A 12,491-nucleotide genomic window follows, 5' to 3' on the forward strand; every position below is an offset into this window, starting at 1 on the left:
CTTTGACCTTATCTTGATACCCCTTTCTCAAGTCTTCGAGCTCAAAACGGACTCTTTTTTGTTCTTTTTCCAATTTTTCTGCCGATCTTTCTGAGAGTCAGCATCAAGCTTCCACTGATAACGTTCAGCTTCAAGTTCCTTTATCCTTTGCTTCAGCTCATTTCACGGCTTCAAACTCGGTCTTGGCTATCTCGAGTTCAGAAGGGACATGCATGAGGTGTTCTTCCTGGTCCGGGTGTCATCACAGTCTGGCACAGGGATGTTGTCATTCTTTCTTAATCTTCGCCACTCACATAATCCGGAGTGAGCATGCTTCTGGCAGCTACAACATCCATCCGGATACTTTCCTCCACGAATCGGCTGCTTCTTTAATCATCTTTTTATAGCTGTCGCCATGATACTCAAACTCTGACCTAGCTAACCCGCATGTTGCTGGGACAAACTGACGCTCCATACTGTCTAAGTGCTAATAGCGGAGCATACCCGACTGCTCCCCAAAGTCCAAGTAAGGTACAGTGTCAGAGTCACATCGGAAAAGAACGTCACTGAGAAATAGCCAGGGGGCTCTCCAGACAATATCCCGGTCCTGAAGATGCGTAAAGACCTTCATCCATTTTCTTTCGAAGCGCTTCATGCCATTTCAAGGTGATGAATCACCTAGAGGTGAATAGGTGGTGCTGAAACGGCGGTAGGCAACCCCGTTAGTCTTCCAGAAGTGGCTGTGAATCCAGACCTGAAGGAGTTGAATACACCCGAAAATCTTCCTCCGCCAGTTCTTCGGCAATGATTGAGAGATCGAAAGGTCTCGGCCAAGATGGCTGGTGCGGTTAACTCGTTTAGAAGTTGCTCAAACAATTCCACCACGCAGCGTCAATGCACCCCAAAGCCTCGGAATATGATTAAACCGTACAGACCCAGTGCAAAAAGGTCTATAGTCTTCCACTCTCAGGGTGGTTTTCATTAGTTGCTTTATATGGATCCACTCGATTCCTTCCCCGCTACCTTTGTGCCGGAGTCGATCAGTCACCCACTTTTCATCAACCCCTGCAATCTTGGCCAGTCCGTTCTTGAAGGGCTGACTCTTGATATGTTTAATATATGCCCTCTCTAGTTGATGCTTTCGCAGTGCAATAGAGTAGTATACTCTTCGATAGTGGGCACCATGTCTTCCTGGTTAAAGGTGAAACAAAATATCCCGGGTTCCAGAATTGAATTAATGCTCGGAGTAAGGGCTCATCAGTCTTGACATGGAGCAGAGGCGATATCACCATATCGTGGCTGAACTTCTGCTTTCTGTCATTCTTCCAACTGTCCCAAATGTTTCGCAGCTCTTGGACATTATTCTGTTTCAGGCTGACAGCGGCATAAACTAACCAGTTCTGACACATAGTTTCCCTGAAGACTGTCTCCCTTCTCTTTCTGACATTCTGTTTCAGGCTGACAGCGGCATAACTAACCAGTTCTGACACATAGTTTCCCTGAACTGTCTCCCTTCCTTTCTGAGCCTTCTCGGACCATAGTCGTGCCTCAGCGTTTTCGATCTCTTGTATTACAACACCTTTGTCCATTAATTCGAATTATTTTGTGTATAACAAATGCTTTTTAGGGATCAATAGCCTCTTGTAATGATGCAAATGCTAGAAAACAAACACAAAGGCAAAAACGTTAGTAAAATAAAAATACAAATAAAAAAAATGACGGAAGGAAAAAGCGCAAAAAGAACATGGTTAGGGTAAAAATATCCTAAGTTTTGGAACGTGGTTTCGGGGTAGGCTCTAATTCTTCATGGTCTCCCGGTTTAGGTTTTAAAAAACGGTACCCGAGTTCTCCTTGTTGGTGCCCCCTTGGGCTTGCCAGACCCTTAGTCCTAAACCCATCACAGGCTTGTGTGGACTAAGTTAAACTCGAGGGGACACATTCCCTTATGCCCGCACGGTGAATAAATTTACACGAAGACATAAGGTATATGAATCCCGAAGGCTACTTGCTAGGCCCGCACGGTGAATAAATTCACACGAAGGCGTCGCTTTCACCCCCACTTAAAATAGGGTTTGGAGCTCAGGTATAGAGCCTTTGAAAAAAAAACTTTGAAGGCTGAAATCATGAGAAAACGATTAGTCCAACTATTTACTCGAAAATATAATCAAAAGTGAGTAAAAAGGATCGAAATGTTACCTTAAAATTTAAACTTACCATTTTCGTTAAAAAGACAACTGGAAATTACCTTAGCCTGACTCACTTACCTGTTCCCAGTGGAGTCGCCAAGCTGTCGCAACCGTCTTTCGGTTGGGCCCCCGGAATTGGGCTTCGACTTGAAATGAGTGGGTTGGAGTCGCCACCGATTATTTATTTAAAAAATAAATAGGTTAATCGGATACCTTATCTCTTACCTGATCTGCGTCTTACCAAAGATATGTCGGATTCGGGAGTCGGTTACAGCTAAGGAAGGATTAGCACCCTTGAACTGCCCTTTCGGTACTATGTAATTTCCAGTTGTCTTTAATTAAGAAAGTTGTAAATTTAAATTAAAATGTAAAATGACGATCCAAATTACTTACCTTAGATTGCTTAAATTGTACCCTTAAAAGATCAAGACATATATTAGATAAGGAATGCAAATAAAACACCTAAGGTAAAAGGGAAAACAAATAAGATGAGGAAAATATAGAATATAAAAATAATGTATATGATGGTAATAATGATAAAGATATAAACAATGGAAAAAATAAAAAGATATATATAATAGTAATAAATAAAAAACTAAAAACTAAAATAAATCACCATAATCAAATATGCACATATAAAATAAAAAAAATAATGAAAATAAAATAAGAAAATATATATATATAACAATAATAGAAAAAAAAATGTAAAATAATAGCGTATAAAGTAAAACAAATAAAGTTAATAAAAACATATAATAACATTAATACCATATATATATAATAGCTAAATATAAGAAGGAGGAAAAAAATATAATAATAATAGAAAAAATAAATAATGTAATAAATATAATAATAAAGAAGTAAAGAAATAGGGTAAAATACAAAATGTGTACATATATTATATGTATATATATATAATATACATATAAGTGAAATAATACTATACTAATAATACATATATACGAGTATAAAAAAAACTAATAATATAAATATATATAAATATTATAATGTAATATAAAAGGATAATTAAAATTAAAATCCAGAGAAAGGATCAAAATGAAAGAACTGCAGGCTAGGGGTCAAAATTCCAAAGCAATATTAAGGGTTAATTTCGATTTGAGGGGGGGGAAACGGCTCTTTTCGAGGTAACAGGGATCAAAAGGGTAGTTTACCCTTATTTTAGATAAAAACACGCGGATGATTGGAATTCAGTTTGGGGATGAAAATGGAAGGATTTAAAATAAAAGGACTAAAACTGAGATTGCTCCTATTTTGCGTGAAAACACGTGGATCTGATATGAAACGGGTCGGGTCAGCTGGCTCCACGGGTCACGTATTTAATCTTAAAAATCTGTTTTAAAAATTCATTTGTTCTCATACCCAAACCGAAGCTCATCTCCCCCCTCCATTTCTCTCCCTTTTTCCTCTGTAATGTTCTTGTGTTCTTGAAGAACACATGTACGCCGCCGCGAACTTCCAGATTCCGTGACCCACGACGCCTCGCCGCCGCCGTTGAACGGCGACGAAACCCAAAAAGTTTACCCTTTTTTGAAAGCTTTTCAAATTCCCTTTTCAAAGATCGAGACCATTTTCAAAAAATTAACCCTGTCAAGTGTAGATCTAAAAAAGAGAAGAAAAAAACGCACACAACAAAAAAAAAGGGCCTCCTTTCGTCCTCGGCCAAAAAGCAACTTATGGGTTCAGTTCGCACCAAACAACACAGGAGATACAACATGCCAAGTGAGAAACCGAACAGACAAGGTAAAAGAAAAAAACTACCTCTTTTTTATTAACTTTTTCGAAAGTCTTTACAAGGGCTTGGACCTTCTTGGCTATCGTGTGTGGGTGGATGTTACACAGTGATTTTGTATGTGAATCCAGTGTCAAAAAAATTCTCCCTTATTGTGTTAATTACAAGCCTATTTATACTAAAATAAAAACCTAATTTTAGACTACAGCTTAAGTCCCTAATGGAACTCTAATGCTTGTTGTTTCCACATGCACGTTGTTGGTTGTTGCCGAGAAGCATGGAGTGAAGGATAAGAGCCTTCGGTGTGGAGGAGTCCTTGAGCGAAGCATGCGGCGCTGGATGGGGGAAACTGCTAGGGTTGCGCGTGTTGGGTCTGAGTTGGACCAATGTGTATTCTGCTGGGCCAAATGTAATTTTGGGCCTGACACAGAAATAAAAAAATATAAAATGTGTTAGTTTACAATATATATAATTATATATATAATACATATAAATATATTTTGGTCGTATAAAGTGTGTCTACAGAAGGTGAATGTTAACGGTGAGGATAAGGCAGAGTGTCGTTATTACAAGAAAAAATTAGGAGAAAATAGTAAGAATGGGACACGACACTTGCATGATCATTTCAAGAGTTGTCCAAGGCAAACTTATAGAGATATACGTCAACAAGTGATTGGGATGAGGAAAAAAACAACGGATGGACAAAAAAATCTATCATGCTTAAATCTTGACCCCGAAAAATCAAGAAAAGATCTTGCAGAGATGGTAATAGTGCATGAATATCCACTTGTAATGGTGGAACATCATGGGTTTCAAAAGTTTGTGGTTGGTCTTCAACCTTTATTTAAGGTTCCATCTAGGAATACCTTAAAAAATGATATTCTCAAGATTTATGACTTCGAGAAAGAAAAAGCAATACGGTATGTTTATTTCTTTAATCGGTTTCTAATTTGTATCTTGTATTTATTTGGTTTCTAATTTGTATGTTGTATTTATTTCAGTCTATTGGAGAAGAATCGAAGCAAGATTGCCATTACGACAGATATGTGGACATCAAGTAATAAAAAAAATGTTTCATGTCAATCATATCACATTTGATCGATGATAACTGGGAGATGCAAAGCCGAATAATGAGGTACTTTAAACTTACCTTTGCTAGCTAGGTACTAAATATAACTAAATTGATTCTAATTACTTATTTACTAGGTTTATATACGTGCCTTGTCCTCATACTGCTGAAGTTCTTGCTTATGTTTGTATGAATCTCTATGTGATTGGAACATTGATAGAAAATATCAACAATTACAGTTGATAATTGTAGCACAAATGATCTGATGATTCATTTATTATTAGACAAGTTGTCTCTGAACTCGTTGATTTTAGGAGGAGAGTTATTTCATATGAGATGTTGTGCACACATCTTGAACTTGATAGTTCAAGATGGTTTATCTGTTATTGGGGATGGAATTGAGAATTAGGGATAATGTTTATTTTTGGAGCGCAACAAAAAAAAGAATAGAAAAGTTTGAAGAAGCAGCTCGTCACTTGACAATTTATTGCTCAAAAAAATTGTCTCTTGATTGTAAAACACGTTGGAACTCGACATATTTGATGTTGAGTGTTGCTATAGTGTACAAGGATGTTTCAAACGTTTAAAGCAACGAGAAACACAATATAGAGTTTACCTACAGATAGAGATTGGGAGTTAGCTTCAAGTATTTGTGGAAAATTGCATCTGTTTTATAAGGTGACTTTGATGTTTTCGGGTACCAAGTATCCTAGTCTAATGTATTTTTTCCATCCATATGAGATAAGAATTGCATTAAGTAAGTGGAGTGAAGATCGAGATGAAGTGATAAAAGAAATAGGGGAGAGGATGCTTGTTAAGTTTGATAAATATTGGTCAGTTATACATGGAGTTATGGGAGTTGCAGTTGTATTAGATCCAAGATACAAGTTCAAAATGATGGAGTATGCTTTCCCGAAGATTTATGGTTTTGAAAAGTCTGATGTTGAAATTGTAAAACTAAAGGAGCTTGTGTCTCGTTTGTTTCAAGATTATGAACTTGTAATTATGAAAGTTCACGGAATCGAGATGTTGATTCAAGTCGCAACACTAGTGACATGGAGGTTCAGTGGAGGGGGGTTTTCAACGACTATTTTACATTCATTGAAGAGGATAATCATACAGGTATCACTATATGAGTTCGTTTATTTATCTTTTGATTGTTTTATTTATGTTTTAAATGTATAAAATTATTATTGTAGGTATCACGCGGAGCTTGATCATTATCTTCAAGATAAAGTAAGGACAAAATTCAGAGCTTGATATTTTGTCTTGGTGGAAAACAAATGGTTTCAAGTATCCAACATTACAAAAAATTGCCCGAGACATATTAGCAATTCCAATATCCACTGTTGCGTCTAAGTCTGCCTTTAGTACAAGTGGTAGATTGGTGAGTCCTCATCGGAGTCGTCTTCATCCAAAGACGTTGGAAGCGCTAATGTGTGCCCAAAGTTGGTTAATAAACAAAATAAGAGGTAATCAATCATTTATTTTACTTATAAGTTTATTTTTCAATTGTATTGTTGATATGATATGTTATATAAATTAATAAATACAACAACTTGTTCACAAAAGTCTGAAGCATATTGTAAAAGCATCGAATATGATCGTGATGATGGTGACGAGGTACTAAATTGATATACAAGTTATACGTGATATCAATAACTTTTTTTTATATAAATTTTGGTGGCTTATAATTTTTTTTGTGTAATTATAGCAATTGGGGGTCACAACTGTTTGATGACGGTGGTGGTGTCAAGCCCTTCATTGAGTGGCTCTAGAATGCCGAGTCTGAGTCGGAGGAGGGGTGATTCACATTTATCATGCTTTATTGCTAATTTTATTGCAATCATTTGGGGTCACAACAGCGAGGTGCTCTATGTTATTTCAGTCTGATTTTCTTCATCTTAATTAAGACTACATTTCCCAACCATCATTCCATGGGTATTTTACTACTCACCCAATTTTGGTTCGTGTTTAGATTCTGTTTAACTTATTTTAAATTTACTCAAATATTAAATTATTTTAATTTGATAAAATTTTGAAGTATTGAAATTATTTTGAGTTATAACTAAATTAATAGAATGTATAAGTTTTAATATAGAATGTATAAGTTTCGTGTTTCCCCGTGGTGAAAAATAATTATCTAAGGTAAACGGTTATTTAAACGGGTAATTTTCACCGCGGTTATCCCCGCGGTGAAAATTACCCGTTTAAATAATTGTTTATGCTAAATGGGGATACCCATTTCCCCGCAATTTTTCCCGATTACCCGATGGGGATCCCTGTTTAAATCCCTGTAGTTTTTTAATCGGGTACGGGTTTTTTAAATGGGGACGGGGATGGGGGGACCAATACCCGGCCCGTTGCAATCCCTAAGCATTTACCTATGAGATAAAATAAGATTATATGAATAAGTAGCATAAATGACATAAGGAAAACTTATGTGTTATATGATTTAAGCATTGAAATGAACAAAATATATATTCAATTGAAGTTATTCGGTGATATGAGTATATGACATTAATATAAGGTTTAGATGAAATATTATACATGAATAAATGTGTTTGTGGGATAAATGATAGAAATATAGAGAACATGTATATGTGAATTAGCTTGATAATTAGGTAATATATGAAATCATAACTATGAACTATGCGATGTAAAATAATCTATGTGATTATATGTTATATGAATACAAGAACATGAGATATGTGACAGGTGAATTATATGGAAATGATCTACGTGTAAGTGAACTACGTGACTATGTGATTTTATGAAAATGTGATAATGAGCTATGTGCAAAAACTATGAGACTACGTGCCTAGGAAATATGTATATGTGAACATGTGAAATGACATAAATGATAATGCATATGTTATGTGTCATGAGAGCTAGGGGTATAGTTGGCATGCCAAGAGTCGAGGGTCTACGCGGTCTTTCGAGACATATGTGTCCTTTGGAACATCTATGAGGTCTTTTGAGACACGTACTTGGTCCTTGGAATATGTATATGGATCTAAAGGAATTTTCTATGTGGTCCTTAGGGACATCTTATATGGCACTTCAGTGCATTTCTACGCGGCACTTAGGTGCATTTCTACGCGGTACTTAGGTGCAATTCTACGTGGCACTTCAGTGCATTTATACGAGTTGTGGTGGCAGCATTAGTGCACAACCTCTATAGACTCACATATCTATAGTTCTCACATGTGTACATGGGCTAATAAAGAAGATGATAAAAGAACCTTGTATGATATTATGCGCTTTGTTTGTAATATTTATGATGAGAAATGATATATGTGATATGATGTTGATGTGTATATAGCTTGGTTAAGAAGAATAGGTACAAAAACATCTGTCTAAAAGATAAAGAACGAAAATAAGACTATTAAAGAGATAATGATAAATGCATTACATACGCTTTATATGCTTTGTGTTAGGAAATATATTATCATAATTACATGATGATATGTGTGTGTTTCTTGTGAAACAATATGTATATATATGCGTTTATGTTTGGAAGCATTTTATAGTTTATCATGATTACATGAAATGTGTATAATAGGAATTAGTTATGATATACTATAATTAGTTTATTTATGCCTCACTAAGTCATCGACTTAGTGTGTGAATGTTTCACACGTATGTTATGGAAAGCTAGAAGAAAAGTTAAGAGAAGCAAGACAGGTCAGATCAGAAAATAGAGGATTTAAATGACTTTGGTTATTTTTGAATATAGTTGGCATGTACTAATTAGTTGAGTTAAATATGCTCTGATTGATTTTGGTTATTGTGGTCAATTTATGTAACTAAACCGCTTTTACTTTAATGAAAATTTTAAATTTTCTTTGAATTTTGTCAAGAGTCAAAGTTTGAAAAGTCAATGTGATACCTCAGACTCGTATCCGGGTCGGGTACGGGTTGGGGGTGTTACAGCTGTGCCCCCGTACCCCTAACCCACATAATCGTAACCCACTACGAGGCTTTCTTTGTTTACCGGTATATTTATGAGCCATACCTAACAAATCTCCACCTTGGCGAATATCCTCCCCTTAGGAAACATTCAATGTGGGTTGGGTTACCTTACTTCTTTAACAACTCGAACAATTCAACAAGTCCAAGCAATGCATGAACTTGTCTGTTGTAACTGGCTTGGTGAACATATCAGCGACATTCTCATCAGTATGTACCTTCTGAAACAAAATCTCTCCAGATGCAACCAACTCTCTGATCTTGTGAAACCTTATATCAATATGCTTAGTTCTAGCACGATATACCTAATTCTTAGCCAAGTGAATAGTATTTTGATTGTCACAAAGCAACTGAACTCCACCTTGCTGAACACCCAATTCCTTCACTAAACCAGTAAGTCATAAAGCTTCTTTTGCAACTTCAGCCGCTGCCATGTATTCAGCTTCAATTGTAGATAATGTCACAAGAGATTGAACAGTAGACTTCCAACAAATAGGCCCTCGCTATAGAAAAATGGGCTTTTAGCGGCGTTTTTTGAACAAACATCGGTAAATACTGGTATTTTAGTGGCGTTTTTATATAAACGCCACTAATTACTATACTTTAACGGTATTTTTGTACAAACACCACTAAAAACTCATACTTTAGCGGTGTTTTAAGCACAATCGCCACTAAAGTCCCGTACATTAGCAGCGTTTTAAGTACAAACGTCGCTAAATTACTTGTATTTAACAATATTTTTATACAAACGTCGGTAAAGACTCGTACTTTAGTGGCATTTTTATACAAACGCCGCTAAAAAGTCATACTTTAGTGGCATTTTAAGTACAAACGCCGCTAAATGCTTGTACTTTAGTAGCGTTTTAAGCACAAACGCCGCTAAATAAATGTACTTTAGTGGCGTTTGTATATAAACACCGCTAAATATTTAGTCTTTATTATGCTTGTGCCTATCCAACTGTTCTTATTTTATCCTCCTCCCTCAATGAAATTATCACATTCGCCATAAAAAAACTCCCCCCAAATCTCACACCTTGTCATTGTCAAAACCTACCCATTTCTCTTTAGTCTTTACTCTTACCTGTTGTGCCTTTTGCCTCTCTCTCTCTCGACAATGGCCCTGCCGCTACTTCTTCTCCTCGTGCCATTTTTATTTTGAATTTTTATTTTCAGATGTCAAACCGAAGACTCCATCGCAGGTGTAGTTCCCATTTTGTCTTTCCTAAATGGTAAATGTCTGCCTATTTGCAAATCAAATGTCGCTCTGTTCACTCCATTTTTTGTTTCTTTCTTAAATCTTGAATTTGATTACAAATAAGAAATAAGAAAAAATGGTAGTCATTTCGTCATTCTTCACCTTCATTCAATTTTCTTTTGATTTTTTTATTCTCAATTCGACTTTTCTTATCTGACTTCGCTCCTTTGTTCTTAGTTCATTTCTGGGTATTTCAGGTTTTTCTTTGTTCACTTATGGTTTCATCTTCAGTTTTGATTTACTTCGCAATCTAGTTTTGTGTGTTGCTTTTGGGTAAGTTTGCTTTCAACCTAATGTGCTAGTCATTTTTCCTATTTGTGTGTCTTATTTGTTTTAGTTTAACTGCTTGGTTTATTGACTTCACTTCTGATGTACATAATTTCTGTTATGAACAATTTTAATTCGAATTCGGAACTGAACTTCTTTCCTGTTAGACGCTCAGAGATGGCATTCAACATTGGTTGAGGTCCAACTGTGGAAACCTAGGGTAAGTAATTTATGCTAATAAGTTTACTTTTTTTAATTATTTATTTTACTTTTATAGCCAAGATCTCTTATTACATATTCATGTCTAGGGATAAATCCCCACTTGATCAACTTTATTCACTGTGCAGCAAGGTATGGCGATATAGAGAGTTGAGACAGGAAACTAGTATGCCTTCGCTAATAGTTCTTCTGGTTCTTAAAGAAATACATTTCACATTGTTGCAGTCTCATGAGCACAATTATTCTATGTCATATTTTACATGTTTTTTTTATTTAATAGAATTTTACCCCTTGGATAGCATTACAGACTAATCTTCTTATTTAGTACATAATGCATAAATACATCTATTTATGCAGAGTTGTATGTACATATGCACAACAGAAGGGATACACACACACTACTATGCAGTACCTTATAAATAGAAAAGTAGTTTTTAGTTTATTTACTTTGAAGGATAATGTGATAGTTTATATGGTGCAAGTTGATAACATTGATTTCATCTCTCTTTCTGATTCTATTGTCCACTCAAGATTATTGGAATAAGGAAAATATGTCTTTTTTCCGATTGTTGTTGCTCAATTTATTTGCTGACTTAACTTACATGAACCTCAGTCAAACTTGGAAATGAAGTACCTAGTAATCCTAGTGTGTAATTTTGGACATTCTGAAGTTTCTTCATCTCTGTTTTCGCTTGAGTTCTATTAACTTAAATGATTTGTTGAAAGCATCATATTATATGTTATTTTTTCCTTCGTTTTTCATTTTATGTAGAATGCGTAAAAATCAAATTTTAGAGTGAGAATCGTATTCATTTTTTTTCATTATATAGCTTATATCCACACACTTTTGGTTGCCGTCTTGCAGCTACTATAAATGTAACAGAAGAAGCTGAAGAGACTAAAATGGCTGGTTTGACTAGCCAACTTATTCCAAATGCATCTGGGGTGAGTTCATATCTATTCTTTTAAAACATTAATGGAAGCTATATATGTTATGTCAAGTCATTATTGGTATCTTTTTCCACCTTTAAATTATAAAAATGTTTTGACCAGTAGATTTTGAAGTTACTGCACAGTAGTTGTTTAAAGCAGCCATGAGGAAATTATATATGGAAATTAGAAAAAGAATGTAAATGATTTTTCTTCTTTTTGATCTACTCGTAATTTATAAATTTGGAATAAATATGTTAATATTTCATGTTTTGGGATTTCTTTAATAAATGAATGAAAGAATTTATACTTCGAGTTATATTTGAAAAGTTTGTTGTTTATAATCTCTAACTGCAGGTGGAATCTCTAATCAGAGATGTATGCGATACAACTTCCATTGCAGAGCTTGAACTGAAAGTAGGTGGATTTGATTATTGTGCCATAAATATCTTGATTAATGTGAATGAATTTTCTACTTGAATTGTTTTGTTTTGAATTGAAGCAATTGCAGATGTTGAAATTTATTCTTACTCTTTTGGCTGCCTCCGTTTTAGCTTGATGGATTTCGGTAATACATTGTGAGGGACTTAGCTGGAAAATTCTAAGGGAGGACGACGGTATGTCTTTGCCATCTTTTCAATATACATTTCAACTTGCGGTATTTTACGGTGTCCCATGGTCAGTTATTCTAACTTTCTTTGTTTAATACGACAGATTCCGTTGGATACGGCGATGCTCTCATCGCACTTCTACCTTCTTTTCCCGGGATAAAGAAACTGCAGTAGATGATTCGATAATTTCGCTCGTTATCAACTGGTTTGTCGCAGATGTAAGCTTTGTGTCATTTAGTACTTGAAATGTGGA

At 35.4% G+C, this 12,491-nt stretch overlaps 1 long non-coding RNA gene across 1 annotated transcript; it reads left to right on the plus strand.

Moving 5' to 3' along the window:
- Window positions 1-11,571: 11,571 nt before the first annotated feature.
- On the plus strand, window positions 11,572-12,226 carry LOC120193723. Its single transcript, XR_005522886.1, has 3 exons — window positions 11,572-11,642; window positions 11,985-12,044; window positions 12,182-12,226. It is a non-coding gene; the product is annotated as an uncharacterized LOC120193723 (long non-coding RNA).
- The last annotated feature ends 265 nt before the right edge of the window (window positions 12,227-12,491 follow it).

Source organism: Hibiscus syriacus, unplaced genomic scaffold (genome assembly GCF_006381635.1).
Source record: "Hibiscus syriacus cultivar Baekdansim isolate YM2019G1 unplaced genomic scaffold, ASM638163v2 tig00116996_pilon, whole genome shotgun sequence".
Taxonomy (NCBI): Eukaryota; Viridiplantae; Streptophyta; class Magnoliopsida; order Malvales; family Malvaceae; genus Hibiscus; species Hibiscus syriacus.